The following is a 17,664-nucleotide window of genomic DNA, read 5'->3' on the forward strand; positions in this document are numbered from 1 at the left end:
TGATATTCCAGCTACTGCTTTCAATCGCCATGTCTCTTGCAGAGGCTATGAAGCCTCACATAGAAGTTAATGTGGGGAAGGAGGCCACCACATCTTAAGGTTTGTGATAGGCAAGCTATAGATGAATGGAAGCTGACAGATGGCAGAACAAGGAGCAATGGTCTGAAGTTACAGAAGGAGGGGAATAGGGTGGACATTAGGAAAACGATTTCACCAGGAGGATGGTGAAGCACTGGAATGTGTTGCCTACAGAGGTGATGGATTCTCCATCCCTAGAGGTCTCTAAGTCCCATCTTGACATGGTCCTGGCTGAGATGACTTAGTTGGGGATTGATCCTGCTGATCCCTTCCAGCTCTAGGATTCTATGAAGCTGTTCTCATGCTCTTGTAGGGTGCTGCTGTGTCCTTTTCTAATGGTGCCTCGTCCACACAGAGTTCAAGAGGACAGCTACAGCTGTGGCTAACGTAGGCTGCTTCTACATAATGAGGCAATCCAAAGGAGGCTGATGACGCACTAATGTGCATATTCAGCACCTTATTAGCATAATGGCAGCCAGGCGCATTTAGAAGTTCTGAATTGCAGATTGACAATGTAGATGGGGGCAGCTTCATAACAAGCTCCCCACTTCGACATTCATTTATTCCAATCTAGTTCTGTGGGAGTAAGGGAATGTCGAAGTGGGGTGCTTACTTCAAAGCTTCCCATCGGCACCATCAATCTGCAATTCAAAGGCTGTACTTTTTTTAATAGAAAACGACCCTATTAGAAAACAAATGTTATGACCCTCCTTAGAAAATTCATTTCTCCCTGTTCCCCCCTCTATCCCTTGAAAGCAATTGGGTTTTATTCCTTTTTCAATTAGTTTTTAAAAATGCTGAATTTCAGCTCATCTCGCTACAGAGTAACCGTTAACTCTTGCCATTCCTGCTTAAAAAAACATATTTAGCTTCTTGAGCAATGAACTGAGAAGAAATAGGAACTTAACTCAAATCCTGAATCCATTTTATCAGCAAGTTTGTGGGAAACCTATGTGAGTTGTTCAGAATGGGAAGGTCAAAATCCGAACTGTTCCCATTGAAATGGGTGTGAAATTCTCACCTTAATTAAAAATTCAGATGTAATTTCCAGAAGTATTTTTGTTTCCTAACAAAAAGTAAGAGCTAATGTCCTCACCTATTGCATGAAAATGTATTAATTGTATTCTGTGCAAAATCAGAGTTAATAAATAGCAGTAATATGATCTGGTATTTTTGACTACATCTCTGCAAGAAGCAAGCATGCTTCTCAGTGAGAAAATCAATCTCTATTAACTATTAACAACACTTTCATGGTGGCTGCATGAATCATGTCAACATAATCAGTGTTTGTCCTTCCAGGTTCTGGGCAGCTCTCACCAGATTCACAGGTTTGGTTTATTTAATAACTTACTTATTTGGATGGTAAATGCCGAACACTTGACCTGATAATTTAGCAGGTGGAACATTCCTGAGACAGATGTTTCAGGAATGTGTGTCCCAGCCTTGCCTACAAACATGAGCTATGGAAGCAAGAAAAGAAGGCAAAAAATCACAGAAAAAAGTGACAGTTTGACTTACCTGGCCTTAAAAACCTCTGTCATGGAGAATCCACAACCTTCCTGGGTAATGTGTGTCAGCACATAACTGCCCTGACGGTTTGGGAGCTGTTGCTTATATCCAACCTAAACCTCCCTTACTCCAATTTAAGACCGTTGCTTCATGCCCTGTCCTCAGAGGTTAAGGAGAATTATTTATCCCCCTCTTCATAACAACATTTTGGCTACGTCTACACGTGCAGCCAACATCGAAATAGTCTATTTCGATGAATAACGTCTACACGTCCTCCAGGGCCAGCAACGTCGATGTTCAACTTCGACGTTGCTCAGCCCAACATCGAAATAGGCGCAGTGAGGGAACGTCTACACGTCAAAGTAGCACACATCGAAATAGGGATGCCAGGCACAGCTGCAGAAAGGGTCACAGGGCGGACTCAACAGCAAGCCGCTCCCTTAAAGGGCCCCTCCCAGACACACTTGCACTAAACAACACAAGATACACAGAGCTGACAACTGGTTGCAGACCCTGTGCATGCAGCATGGATCCCCAGCTGCAGCAGCAGCAGCCAGAAGCCCTGGGCTAAGGGCTGCTGCCCACGGTGACCATAGAGCCCCGCAGGGGCTGGAGAGAGAGCATCTCTCAACCCCCCAGCTGATGGCTGCCATGGAGGACCCAGCAATTTCGACGTTGCGGGACGCGGATCGTCTACACGGTCCCTACTTCGACGTTGAACGTCGAAGTAGGGCGCTATTCCTATCTCCTCATGAGGTTAGCGACTTCGACGTCTCGCCGCCTAACGTCGAAGTTAACTTCGAAATAGCGCCCGACGCGTGTAGACGCGACGGGCGCTATTTCGAAGTTGGTGCCGCTACTTCGAAGTAGCGTGCACGTGTAGACGCAGCTCCTATGTACTTGAAAATTGTTATCATGCTATCATGTCTCCTATTGGTCTTCTCTTTTCCACATTCAACAAACCCATTTTTTTTCATTCTTTCCTCATAGTTTGTGTTTTCTACCTTTAATCATGTTTTTTGCTCTGCTCTGAACTTTCAGAGGAGAAAGCTGGACTTCCCTGAGAAGTGCCGCCAGACCTGGACACAATAGTCCAGCTGAAGCTTTACGATCATGTAGCAGAGAAGGAGAATTACTTCATGCGTCCTGCTTGCAATGCTCCTGCTAAGACATCCCAGAATGATACTCACTTTTTACGCAGCGATGTTACTCTCTTGACACACATTGATGTTGTGATTCACTATGAATCTTGGATCCCTTTCTGTAGTATTCTTTCCCAGGCAGTCATTTCCCACTTTCTGTGTTTCCAACTGATTGTTCCTTCTTAAGGGAAGTACTTTGTGTTTGTCCGTATTGAATTTCATTCTGTACACAGCCAGGTCATAACATTCGTGAATTTAACATTCCTGAATTATTTATTCACGAGTGGCTCATCGTCCCCTGCACTGTAGCCACCTATGTGGCACAAGACACCGCAGCCACCTGCGTGGGGCGTTGTGAGGCTGTGTAGCTGGAAGAGTGACACTGCCGTTGCCACCATGCAGTGCGAGGCGCTGTAGCCCCCACCATGCAGTGCTTCTGGAGCCACCACGAGGTGCCCTAGCCACCCATGTAATGTGTCCAGACATTTGCAACACTGAACCCTTGTGAATGTCATGACCCTCTGTTAGCCAATGGCCAGGTGAGATGCCGCTTATGCCCTTGTCTATGGCAGAGCCCACCAGTGACCAGGCTGAGAGCAGTTGGGTTCTTTGTTTTGTGTTGGGTTTGCACAGTAACAGGAGGAGTCATGTTACCACTTGATCAATTACTTTGTTTATTTATCTAACAAGTTACTCTGTTATTGTTACAATGTTTGTTTGTTTACCTAGTGAGTTAAGCTCTTGTGGTTACAATTGTTACAAGGTTTATACTTTGATTACAAATAGCTAGCATACACGCTAATTCATAGATCTATACTTGTTAAATGCACGCAAAAGAAAAAAATAAAATACCTAGCAGGTCTTATTCTCACCCCTGCGTTACCAAGTGGCTTGGCCAGTTTCTCTCTCAATCCCTTGGGAAGAAGTCCTTTGTCCCTTTTTCTCCAGGAGTCGGGCATCCCCGGGGACCTGGGGAGACCCCCACCCTCCTGTCCGGCAGGAAAGATGATTGGAGCTCAAATAGGGGGTCTGCCGGACCCCTCTTTTATACCTATTGGGTCACGTAGGCTTCTTCCTTGTTTCAATTGAATTAAACTGTCTGATGCTGGTTCTCACAGGGAGTTCAAGGGAGTAGTTCACACCTATGAGGTAGACAATTGAGGGCAATTTGTTTCTTAATGGGCTGGAGATTTTCCTCCTGTCTGGGACCGTGTGGGTGAATCAACTGATGGTAGTTAGCCAAGGGCAGTCCGAGGCCCGGCTGTTAGTTAGCCCATTGTTCTTAGCTTTGCTCCGGAGCTTCAAAGACGGTGGCTAAGATAAGCCCATCTGCACTCTCGGGCATTCTAGGGCTGGGCCATTCCTTTTAACCCTTTCATGCTCTGAAGCACCTAGGGAAGGCAAGATGGAGTAGAGCAAAGGCGGGAGCAGTTCTGTCTAGCTACACCCTCCTGTATTTCAGACAATTTCTCCAGTTTGTTCACATCATTTTGTATGTTAAGCCTGTTCTTCCAAGCACTTGCTACTCTGCCCAGCTTGGTGTCATCCACAAACTTTATAAATGTACTCTCGACCTCTTTACTAAAATAATTGCTGAAAATATTTAACAGACCCAGACCCAGAACCAATTCCTGCAGGAACCACTCAATATATCCTTCCAGCCCGACAGTGAACCACTGATGATTATTCTCTGGGAACAGTTTTCCAACCAGTTATTTCCCCAACTTATAGGAATTCCATCTAGACTGAATGTGAGACAGTATCAAAAACCTTACTAAAGTCAAGATATGCCACATCTACTGCTTTCCAGGCTTGCTCCTTTCTCTAAAAGAGCTCTGTGTAAGCTCAAAAGTTTGTCTCTCTCATCAACCAAAGTTGGTGAAATAAAATACATTCTCACCTTCCTTGTCTCTCTAAGATCCCAGGACCAGCACAACTACAACCATGCTTCATCTAGAGATCCAACAGAATTAGCTGGACCATTGTGAACCACTGCTATACATAATACCCCGACAAAGGGAGCAGATTGTGAACCATTGCAACCTGAAACAATTTTTTCAATATGGTATTTGCCAAACATTTTTTTAAAATGGTTCAACCTATGCTATTTTGGGCTTGTCTACACTCTCTCCCTACTTCAAAGGGAGCATGGTAAGTAAGGTGTTGGGAGATTATTAATGAAGTGCTGCGGTGCATATGCAGCACTTCATTAAGCTAATTCTCTCCCGTGGCAACTGCAAAGTGTTAAACTTCGATGTGCTGGCTCGCGTGTAGCCGCGGCTCACCCGCTGGTACTTTAAAGTCCCTTTACTCTGCAAAACTTCATTAATAATCTCCCGACGCCCTACTTCCCATCCTCCCTTCGAAGCAGGGAGCCAGTGCAGACACAGCCTTTGAGTTCAATAGTTTATAGGGTATGTGGGTGACTGCCTAAGGTACACCCAATAAGGAATAGTATTACTGCAATAGTGTGAGGACTGGGGTGTTTCCCACCTTCTGACAAGCTGAATAAACAAGAAATCAACAGAATATGCTCTCAAGAGGGGAAAGATGACAGTCTGCTGGTAGGCAAATATCCAGCAGCGAGCCAAATGATGAGCTCCAGGCTGAACAGCAGGGGAACCAAGAGAGATCAGGATGCGTCTCATGAACTTGCTCTTTACAGACCTTCCATAACAAACATTAAAAACAAATTTGTAATAGGAAATGGTTCTGTTTATCTGAGTATGTGCTGCCTCACTGCAGACAGGACTTACTATGCTGGGGCGCACTAGGACACAGAAAATTCATGCATTTGACTCGGACGCAGCACACCTAGATCCAAACCTGTGGTGGGTTGGAGGAGGAGGAAGGGATGTGTTTGGCATTGCTGTATGGTGAGTTTGCTGAAATGTTAGCAGCAGCATTCATGTTGTCACATTTTTTTTTCCACTAGCTGAATGCATTACAAGCTTCAGGGACAGTAATAACCTCATGACTGCTGGGAGAATTATAGATGGTAAAGTGATGAGAAGTGTTATAGAAATGCTGTCTTACTATTAGGAGACGCCATCAAATATCTGAGGATGTATCCCAGAGCTTGCTCCAGTTTACAAATTCTGTGTGAGTTTGGGTTCCTTCCAGCAATAAATAAAGGTCAGTCATCCTCTAGCTCCCTGATTACTTCCAGTTGGAAGAGCAATTAAGAAAGAAAGTCAGTGAAACAAAACAGTCGCACAGGATATTTATTCCTCCTTTGCTTCATTGGTAAAAAGTCAGTGAGAAGCCGAGACATTTCACCAAAACAAATGTTGAGACAAAGTCTCAAGTGAAAGCCATCACCTTTATTTCAGTTATATCAAAAGACTAGTGCTATGGTGCTGGTAGGCTCAAGTGAAGTGAAGAGAAAGATGGTCATTGTACAATCTAGTGAAGATCTCTGCTTTGACTGGCATGCAGTCAACTCTTTCAGATCCAGCAGCCCTGGGACTGAAAGGTTGCTGTATATGCAAATATGCTGGAGACTAGAGAGGTACACCTAGCAATGCATAACACTAAAGAAAAAACAAGATTAGAAGCAAACACAAATGTATGTGGAGTACTTTACCAACAATAGTAGTATTGTACACTGTAAACTTATACTGTATTTACTGTATTTATTTGTATGTACTTTCGTTTCCTGTATTTATCGAAAATGTAACTAAAATTTACTTATGGTTAAAATGCTGGTTATTTGGGGATTCTCATAATACAATGCTGGATATGAAGGCATTAACTGTATTTTTTTTGTTGCAGAGAATCCAGTCTGAGCACAGCATTTCTTTAAAGGTATCTAATAATGGTATGGGGGAATAGTTAAGATTTTCAGCAGGGGTTTAGGGTATCTTTATTTTCAGGTGCCCAAAGTGAAAAGCCTTAAAGGGACTGATCAGAAAATGCAGAATACCCACCCTCTGAAAATCTGGTCCCTTCTGTATTTCTCAAGTTGCATACCCAAAATAACTAGTCCCCTCCCAAACTCTTAATCTCATAGCTATGATATATGGAAGATAGGAACAGTCTTTGCACTTTGTGTCTAGACTCTGAGCAGACGTGAAAACAGGAAGAAGTCCAGTGGCACCTTATAGACTAACATATATTTTGGAGCATAGGCTTTTGTGGGCAAAGACCTGCTTCAGGAGATGCACGAATGGGGGTTCTAGAGGAGGGTCAAATTTATAGGCACATGAAAGGAAGGGAATCCCAGACATGAGGAGGGCCAGAGTTGGCAAGGTCAGTTCAGTCATGCAGGATCTGGCCCATTATAAGCAGCTAATGTGGAGTTGTGAACATCAAGAAAGGAGAAACTGCTTTTTTAATTAACCAGCCACTCCCAGTCTCTGTTCAATCTGTGGTTGATGGTGTCAAATTTGCAAGTGAATTGCAGCTCTGCAGTTTCTCTTTGGAGTCTGTTTTTTAAGGTTTTTTTGAAGCAGGAAGGCTACTTTCAAATCTGTTACCAAGTGCCCAGGGAGAGTGAAGTGTTCTCCTCCAGGTTTTTGTATGTTACCATTCCTGATATCTGATTTGTGTTCGTTTATTCTTTTATGTAGAGCCTTTCTAGTTTGGCCAATATATATTGCAGTGGGGCATTGCTGGCACACAATGGCCTATATTATATTAATAGATGTACAGGGAAATGAGCTCCTGATTGTGCAGCTGATGTGGTTAGGTCCTGTGATGATGTCACTGGTGTAGCTATGTGAGCAGAGTTGGCACCAAGGTTTGTTCCAGATTTGGATTTACTGTGGTGTGGTCTATAGTTGCGAGTGAGAATTTGTTTAAGGTTGGTAGGCTGTATGTAGGCGAGGTCTGGCCTGCATCCCAAGGTTTGTGAGAGTGAAGGATCATTGTCCAGGATGGGTTGTAGATCACTGATGATGTGTGGGAGAGGTTTTTAGCTGGGGGCTGTATGTGATGACCAGTGGTATTCTGTTGTTTTCCTTGTTGGGCCTGTCTTGTAGCAGGTGGCTTCTGGGTACATGTCTGGCTCTGTCAAGCTGTTTCTCCACTTCCTTAGGTGGGTATTGTAGTTTCAGGAAAGCTTGATAAAGGTCATCATAGAATCATAGGTCTGGAAGGGACCTCAGGAGGTCATCTAGTCCAGCCCCCCTGCTTCAAGAAGGATCAACCGCACCTAAGCAATCCCAGCCAGCCCTTGTCATGTTGGGAAGGTGAAGGCTGCTCTTAAATCACCCCACAGTTTTATCGTCTGTAAACTAAATAAGACCAAATCCCTTAGCCTCTCTTCATAGGTCATGTGCTCCAGCTCCTTAATCATTTTTGTTGCCCTCTGCTGAACCTGCTCCAGCACATCCACTTCCTTTTTATACTGGGGGTCCCAAAACTGGACACAATATTCCAGATGTGTCCTCACCAGTGCTGAATAGAGGGAAAAAACAACTTCTCTAGATCTGCTCACAATGCTCCTCCTAATGCACCCTAATATGCCGTTAGCCTTCTTGGCTACAAGGGCACACTGTTACTCATACCCAACCTTTCATCCACCATAACCCTGAGGTCTCTTTACGATGTACTGCTGCTTAGATTGTCAGTCCCCAGCCTACAACAATGCTTGGGATTCTTCCTTCCCAAGTGCAGGACACTACACTTCTCCTTGTTGAACCACATCAGATTTCTTTTGGCCCAATCCTCCTATTTATCCAGGTCACTCTGGATCATATCTTCACCCTGCAACGTATCTGCCTCTCCTCATAGCTTAGTGTCATCTGCAAACAGCTGAGAGTGCAATCCAGCCCCTTATCCAGGTCATTAATAAAGATGTTGAACAACACGGGCCCCAGAACCGAGCCTTGGGGCACTCCACCTGAAACCGACTGCCATCCAGATATTGAGCCATTGACCATTTGTAGGTGTTTGTCTCCATCCTGTCAGGATTTTTAACACCTGTGGACATAATCGTCCCCATGGGCCAGGGATTACATGCCTTTGGCTGTGTAAAATCAGTGCAGACACATGAAATCCTAAACTGTCACAGGCTGCCATTTAGCAGCATTATCAACGGTCACCAACGGTCACTTTTGACAGTTAGCTCCCCCGGCAACCTGAACTCATGAATATTCTATAAACAGGTGTTTGAATCATGGCCTCTGATTGGGTGAACACCTGACATTCTAGAACCTTCTAAGCCCAAGAGGACCTGACTGAGAACTGTGAAAGTATGGTAATTGGGCTATGAATTATTCATGAGATCATGCTATGTAAGGAGAGCTCGCCCACCATTCTGGGGGCCGAGGACAGGGAGGTGTGGCTGCACAGCAGTGTCCACCAGTCCCTGAGGCCAGCTCTTAGGAGTGAAGAGCTTGAACACACCTAGCTGAATCACTGACTGAAATCACTGAGCTAAATCACTGAAAGTGCCGCCAGCCTACCACGATGCCTGTGCTCCCAACTTTTTCTGTCAGCATAGCGCTTTGAGGGAGCAGCAAGTTGCCTCAGTGGGACAGCGACCAGGTGGCGAACTAACCCGCCGCAAGATGGGTACTGAGTACCTGGTCGCCTAACCCTGAGGCCGCCATCTTAACCGTACTCGACCTACTGGACAAGACCCATCTACTGGACAAGACTCACCTACTGGACTAGACACGTAATTCATTTACCAAGCCACACCAATACCAACATTATTCTACCGACCAGCTTGGGCCACTGGGACCCTCAGTGAGGGAGCAGGGGTAGCTCCCCTGCTGTGTACCCTCCCTGACGGGGGAGAGGCAGCTCCTGGGGGCCTGACCCCTGAGGCTGGGCCTAAAAGCCCAGGCTGGGTTTACCTATATATATATATATATACACACACACATACTGAGGCACATTTAATTAATAGTGAATACTGTTAATATTTATTAATTGAGTATACATTTAATTAATAGTCACTTGTTAATATTTAAGTATAGCAATTTTAGTAGGATTTTATATGTTATAATTTTTGTTATAAGGAGAAGGTTTAACCTCCCTTACCCACATTACCCTCTCACCCTCTTACCTATCCCTTGAAATACTGCAGGTGTAGGCACAGCCTCCCTGCCTCCCATTGTTGTTCACCTATAAGTGGCCTGAGGAAGAGAAAATTGCCTCCCAGGACCCTATGTAGTTAGGCCTATTGAGAGTAGTAGGGGGCCTCCCAAAGACGAACAGTCCCGACTGCCTCCAAGGATCCAACCCCTTTGGGGCAGGCCAGCACCCTGCCCCAGGTAGGAGGTGAGGCCTAGCGACCTCACCCCTCCTTTTAAAAGGGAGCAACAGGGATTTAAATACCCAAACAAACTTACCTTTATTTATTATCCTAATCCATTTTTTGCCTTCTGGAACAATAAAAAATTCAAACACTGGTTGGGAAACAACAAGGAAACAATGTTAATTGTAAGTTTTTTAGTCACTGATAAAATGTATTAGTGTTGATACCTTTTTAAATCTAGTTTGTGTTATCCAATAAAGATATTAGTTACTTTGTTTTAAACTTAACCCTTGTCCTGGTCTCGTTGTGTCTGCTAGCCACCTCTCTCCAGGAGGCCTTAGCAGAGTCCAGAGCGTACCGGGCGGCACTCTTCCGTCTCGGGGATTGCAGCAGGTTTTGAACTTGGGTCCTGGGATCTGTGCTAAGGAGGGTCAACTCTCCTTTGAGGTTTCCATTTGATCAATAAATACTATTACCCCCAAGAGGAAACTGACACGTCGGAGGGATTGGAGCAAATGCGGTTGTACCTTGGTGCTTGGCGGTGTACAGTGGATCGTGTGGTGTGCCCTGGGTGGAAGCTGGAGGTATGTAGGTGAGTATAGTGGTCTGTGGGTTTCTGGCATAGTGTGATGTTTATATGACCATCACTTATTTGCACAGTAGTGAGCAGATGTAGACAAAGATAACTGTACTTTCAGCGTGCTGATTATCCCTTGGCGACCCCAAGGCTGGATCAGCAATGAGACAGACTGGACTTCTAACCACCTCATCTCATCACCTCTCATGACCAGCATCCAAAGATGGTCCAAACCAGGACATAGGAAGAAATACATTTGAATGCCTGGCTTTAGGCGGAGCTCTATGGCTAGCGGGTTAAAGGAGGAAAGAATGTGCCTCTTTAGATACAAAGAGTCTGTGCTAGGGAGGTAACTTGAAGAGGGGAAAGGTGGGTGGGGGCTAGCTCCAAGGAGCAGTCTTATTGGCATAACATGCAGGTCCACATAGCCATACTAATATACCTCAGTGTTACAGAGGGCTCCACTTTGCCTTCCTAAGCTTTTTAGCAGCCTAGATAGCACAGCTTGGACTGATACTTGCACGTATATTCATTGTTATTTGAGTAGAGATTATATAGCAAAGAATTTCCCATGATGATTCAATCTGATTACAAATGAGTTTTGCTCAGATTTCATTCACATCCCATTTATGCATCATTCAAGTAAATGAGCTTTGCTTACATGAAAGCAGTGTTACGCATGCTCTGGAAACATTTGTATTTGGAGTGTTATACTCCATATGGAATGTGATGCTGTTTGACACAGGAGGGGAACAGGTTCCCAAAAGCCAACTTCAGAACACTGAAATTAAACAATGAAGATTATTAGGGAAGCGCAGTAATTTATATTTGATCAATCTGCAGAGTAAAAAAAACTTCAGTGCAAAAATGCAAATAATGTAAAATTCACTAAGAATAATTTTCAGGAGCCAAAAAAACAGTCTGAATTTGTTAGGTGAATTGGTCATTGAGATTTTTTAATATGACTCTAATTATTTTTATTAACATCAATTTGTTATGGGCTAACATAGAGCTGTTCAAGGTAGTGCCTCATAACTGCAACATAATTTGAAATAGAGAAAAACAGCTGCTCAAACACACTTGGGGACTCAGAGAACAGTTAAAAGATTTTTTTTTAATTATCTTGCTTCAAGGCATAGCTAGTTTTGATCAGGTAAGAATACCTACCACAGCAATTGTTGTTCAGCACTGTATATCACTGAACAATTGAGCAGGTGTGTGACGGTGGGGGGGGGGGGTAGAGTAATGTTAATCCTATAATCTTTCATTATACTTGCAATTCAGTAGCATATGTAATTTTCATCCAATCCCCAGTCATTTTCACTTTGCTCCTCTGAGGTAATGGATATTAAAGATGAAGGATTTATGCTGAGATGCTTAATGACAAACCCAAGCCCACAACCTCAGAGCAGGGATTACAGTTTGGGATGAAACGCTGTCTTAAATTAAATCAGTGTCTGACTCCCATCCACACAATGGGACCAACATTTCACCCATTACATTCTATATTTTCAGGTCTTTGCTCGTACCACTATATTATTTTCTTCCTCTGAAGCAGAAGGTATCTGCTGCTTTGAGAGGCAGGATATTGGACTTGATGGGTTTAGGAGATGTTAAACTTAACAATGTGGACAAAGTAGCACTTGGGATAATTATCAAAGGGGTAGCTGTGTTAGTCTGTAGCTTCCAGAACAACAAGAAGTCTTGTGGCACCTTAATAGATACTTTGGAGCATAAGCTTTCGTGGGCAAAGACCCGCTTCGTTAGATGCATGAGTGGGGTGGTGGTGGTTTCAGAGCGGTATTTAAAGAGTGGGGGCTCAGTAAAAGGGAGGGCCAGAGCTGACAAGGTCTATTCAGCAAGGTGGAAATGGCCCAGTATCAATAGTACTTAGCAAAAGAGGGAAAAAAAAGGAAAAAACAGGAAATGTCCGATCTGACTTGTTTTTTCCTCTTTTGATAAGTACTATTGATACTGGGCCATTTCCACCTTGCTGAATAGACCTTGTCAGGTCTGGCCCTCCCATTTACTGGGACCCCACTCTTTAAATACCCCTCTGAAACCACCACCACCCCACTCATGCATGTGATGAAGCGGGTCTTTGCCCACGAAAGCTTATGCTCTAAAGTATCTGTTAGTCTATAAGGTGCCAAAAGGCTTCTTGTTGTACTTGGGATAATGACATTCTGCCTACCCAAATCCCCTGGAAGGTTTGACAGTCATACGTGTTGTTCTTCTTGCCTTCCAGGCACACTCTACAGTGTAGCATTGGATGGATCCAAAATACCGAATGATACCACTCCAGTGTTGGAGGAATTGATTGTTGCATTTAGAGCATATAAGGCAGTTTGTATATTAATTTGTTAATGCCATGCAGCATTTTTGGATCCTTTGGAGTCAAAGGCACAATGTGAATGTAAGTTATTGTGACAGCTTGTTTTGCCATAGCAGTTATGTTCTTTTGATAGTAAAAAGTATTCAACCTTATTTAAGCTGCTAAGATCATGTTATAACATTTGTTTTTCTTTGCTTTTTGCCATCCTACTTCTTCTAGTACCTGCATGCTTCAGAACCCACTGATATTATTGTGAAGAGCGTCTTTTCTTCCATGTAAGGGGACTACTTCTAAAGAAGAAGGCTTCTGTGGAGGGCTATGACTCATGGCCAACAGCATTAGGAATTGACTTGAAACCTCTGGTGTGCGTCACAAACTGGACGGTGCCGCTCTTAGTGTTGTCTGACTCAGAGCGTTAAGTCCCAGTTCCCATTATGCTATCCAGATTTAATAGCTGCTATTAATACAACTTATGCCTCATTAAGCATGAATTCAAAGAGAACCATACTCTGAAGGCCTGGTAAAATAAACAGCTGAAGGACAAAGAGAATGACTATCTTTATTCCTTGAGGTGTAAGCAGGCTGGGATAGGACATTGGTTTCCAAAGTGCATCCACCTGAGCCTGAGGAGGCCTTTTCAGAATGATAATATCTTCACTGATTGATTTTTTAAAATAAACTTATCCTTTTTTCAGGCTCAGTCAAAAGGGCAGTAAAAATGGCATTGAGACACAAACCTGCTTTCTCACTCACGGACTCCTTGCCAGTCCTGATCATGAGAAGTCCTTCCTGTCAATTTTGTTTTGCACTTCAGCTGTCACTTGCTCACATAGAAAGGCCATAACCCTCCTTGCATGAAATCATACAGTTGCTGTTTTTGAAGCAGTATACAGTAAACCCTTGAAACGTGCAAGTTCGAGATGCGCGTTAATGTGAGTTAAGTGCAACCCAAAATCTCGCACCCCCCTGGCCCTGGCTGAACCCCTGCCCGACCCTGAGCAGCTCCAGTTCACCCCTCTGCCCCTCAGCCACACTCACCACCTGAATATGGTGCCACCTCATCACCCCTGCGCTTGGCTCCGCCTCTCCTGCTCGACCCCTCGCCCACCCCAGTTCAACCATACCCCGCTTCACATGTGGCTACAGCTCAACTCCACCCCCCTCACCACTCCACCCAGCCCTAACCCCACCCCAGGTTTAACCCCCAGCCCACCACCAGACTTAACTGTCCCCAGCTGCCCTCCAACCCCAGGATTTACCTTTTAAAAGCAGCTTCAGGTGCTGCTGCTGCTTCTCCAGCTGCAGAATGTGTGTTCCACTGGGGAAAAAAAGCCTCCCAATGACTCAGTGAAATTCCAGTTACGCATGGGCGCGTGGGAACACAACCATCACGTAAATCGAGGCACTGCTGTCTTAAGATTTTTGTGAGTGTGTACAAGTGCAGTGAGACAATTTAAGGCACCAAAACAAGAGTTAGTTCCTGCTCACTACACTGACTAATCTCATGTTATGATGCATGGAAAGCCACATGAAAAATAAAAGTGATTACTTTAAATTGCAAGGGGTGTCCTGATGCTGGCTGTAGATAGGGTAAGTTGTATGTTAAGGTTCTGGCATCTAAGAACTGAAGCAAAGGTAGGCTGAGTTGGATATTAAGGTTCTGGAATCTAAGAAGTAAAGCAATGCTACTTTTCAATATTCTAAAAAATACTTTTGTGTCTGTTTTCTAGCTCGTCTGTGTGCATGCCATGAGAAGATTATTAGCATTAGGCATTCTTAGCCTTCTGAGTAGGTTCATAGGGTTTAGTCCCCATAAACTTTGTATTAGGTCTCACGTCACTGGAGACCGAAGATTTTTTTTTTTTTTTGGTCCATTCTGCTAAATGACAAAGGGTGAAATTTTTCCAAAGCATTTCTAAAGGACAGGGACACCCATGCCCTGCAAAAGTCAGCAGGATTTAGAGAGATGTGTAAATCCCTTAGGATTTTTGCCTTTGAAAATCTCATCCAGAAGGGAAGTAAACAGAAATCTTCTTCAACTGCCCAGATATTCCATAGTTGGTAGGGAATAATTGTTGACTTAGTGTGCCCCAGGGCACATGATCCCTTTAAGAGGGACTACCTGAGGTACATATTACAGATAAGATGACAAGACAAAGTCATGAATGAAAATCTTTGGATACGAACAGGCCAAGAGACGGTGGGGCTCCAAATAAAAAGGAGAAAATGGGGATGGTTGGGACATACTTTGAGGAAATCCCCAACCAGCATTGTTCAACATGCCCAAAAATAGAATCCTCAGGGGAAACGCAGCCGAGGAAGACCCTGAATGACATGGAGGAGATCTACAGTCACGGAAGCACAAGAACTGGGATATTCATGGGGCCAGATTGAAGCCATTGGCCAAGATAGTACCAGATGGAGGAGCCTTGTGGATGACCTATGCCCCACTTGGGGTTCACAGGTTTAACTTAACTAACTCCTTATCGTTAGGTATCTGCCTCACAGGGGGACCAGTCTGGCCCATTTGAGATCACCAGTGGCTAATTCAGTTGGCACTATCAGAAAAGCTTTGTATAAAGAGGAGTGCAGGAAGTGAAAGGAGGCAACCACAAAAGGTTGTCAGAATCCTCTAATGAGATACATAAGCTCAGACAGGCAGGCTTATATGTGTTTGGGACTTTGGTGAGACCTGTGTAAGCTCCTCATTTCTCAGATGGACTAGGGAGGGGGAAAATCTGGTGGTCCAGCATCCAGAAACGCAGTGACAAGAAGCATAAGAGTCTGTGTGACTCAGTGCCAACAATGCACAGTCCCTTGAGTTCATTTTACGTTGTACATTGTGAACTTTTCAGTAAAACTCATTTAGAGTTGGACTGGAAGGCTATGTTTACATTGTGCCCTTAACTCAAGATAAGATATGGGATTTGTGCTACACAAATTAAGTATCCTATTTTGAGTTTATTTTGAAATAGGCTATTTCAGCTTTTGGTGCTGTCTACATAGTGCTATTTCGAGGCATCCCGTACTCGTCCTGCAATAAGATGTAGAGGGATGCCAAAATAGCACACTCAGTATTTTGAAAAAAATATTTTGAAATACCTGGAGCATTTAAAAGATGCAGAGTAGCTGTTTTGGGATACCAAAGTATCCCAGAATAGCTCTCCAGTGTAAACATAGCCAAAGTCTCTTGGCTAATAGGAGTTCCAACAAGGCCTTTTTCTTAAAAGTGTGGTTTCAGTGGTGATTTGAGAGACCTGCATAAAGCATACATACTACAATGGACATCAATCCCTTTGGGGCTTCAATCCCTTTATTCTGTAACGTTCAGCTGTGTTTTATACTGTGCATATAGATGGGTGGGGACAGCTATGGTCGGACATTGTCTTCATCATAATGCTGTAACCTCTGATGGCCTGTGGAGCAGATAAATGAGAGACAATTGTCTCAGCTATTTTCTGTGTGGTCCATAGCACATGCAACAAGAATGGGATCCACCTGAGAAAACCCTAAAAATGGGTTTTACTGTTATGATCAGTGAATGGGGCTACTGCACTGATATGAATAAACAAAAGATCATTAAAATAACTATTATTTTTTATTAAAGCAAAAAGAGGTGGAGATTAATATTCGAGGTGCTAAAAGAGGTGAATTTGTTTCTAAAATTCTGACTATTCAAACGGATCTCTAATGAATAACAGAGAGAAAGCTGTGCTAGTCTATATACTATCAAAACCAAAAAAGCAGTAAAGTAGCACTTTAACAAAATAAATTATTAGGTGAGCTTTCATGGGACAGACCCACTTCTTCAGACCATAGCCATACCAGAACAGACTCAATATTTAAGGCACAGAGAACCAAAAATAGTAATCAAGGTGGACAAATCAGAAAAAAATTGTCAAGGTGAGCAAATCAGAGAGTAGAGGGGCAGAAAGGGGGAGGGGGGGCTTGGTCAAGAATTAGATTAAGCCAAGTATGCAAAAGAGCCCCTATAATGTCCCAGAAAATTCGCATCCCAGTTCAAACCACGTATTAACGTGTCAAATTTAAATATAAAAGAGAATTCAGCAGCCTCTCTTTCTAAAATAGTATGAAAATTCCTCTTCAGTAAGACACAAACTCTTAAGTCATTAACAGACTGGCCCACTCCATTAAAATATAAGCTGACTGGCTTGTGGATCAGGGTGTTTTTGTGTCTGTTTTGTGCCCATTAACTCTTTGTCTAAGAGAGTTTGAAGTTTGTCCAATATAGGAAGCATATGGGCATTGTTGGCACATGATGGCATATATGATGTTATTTGAGGAACATGAGAATGTGCCCGTGATTCTGTGACTAATCTGGTTTGGTCCAGTGATGGTATCTCCAGAATAGATATGTGGACCAAGGCTGCAGCAGGCTTTGTTGCAAGGAAAAGTCCCAGGACTGGTGTTCCCATGGTATAGACTGTGGCTGTTGGTGAGAATCGTCATAAGGTTGGAAGGTTGTCTGTAGGAGAGAACAGGCCTGTCACCTAGGGCCTTCTGGAGTGTGGCATCCTGATTGAGGATAAGCTGTAGGTCTTTAATGATACATTGCAGTGGTTTGCGTTGGGGGATGTAGGTGATGACCAGTGGTGTTCTGTTCTTGGCTTTTTTGGGCCTATCTTGGAGTAGCTGGTCTCTGGATATTCACCTGGCTCTGTCAATTTGTTCTTTTATTTCTCCTGGTGAGTTATTCAGGTTTATGAATATTTGGTAAAGTTCTTGTAGTTTTCGATCTCTGTCAGTAGGATCAGAACAAATGCAATTGTACCTAAGGGCTTGACTGTAAATA

General features: G+C 43.7%; 1 long non-coding RNA gene across 1 annotated transcript in view; it reads right to left on the bottom strand.

Moving 5' to 3' along the window:
- LOC142018478 (uncharacterized) overlaps positions 1 to 11,246 on the bottom strand; it is a 23,172-nt gene extending 11,926 nt beyond the window's left edge. The window contains exons 1-2 of the long non-coding RNA XR_012646833.1: positions 11,178 to 11,246; positions 10,034 to 10,090 (exon numbers count right to left, since the gene is read on the bottom strand). This is a non-coding gene — a long non-coding RNA (uncharacterized LOC142018478). The remainder of the gene's footprint in view (positions 1 to 10,033; positions 10,091 to 11,177) is intronic.
- Positions 11,247 to 17,664: the final 6,418 nt, after the last annotated feature.

Source organism: Carettochelys insculpta, chromosome 10, assembly GCF_033958435.1.
Source record: "Carettochelys insculpta isolate YL-2023 chromosome 10, ASM3395843v1, whole genome shotgun sequence".
Taxonomy (NCBI): Eukaryota; Metazoa; Chordata; order Testudines; family Carettochelyidae; genus Carettochelys; species Carettochelys insculpta.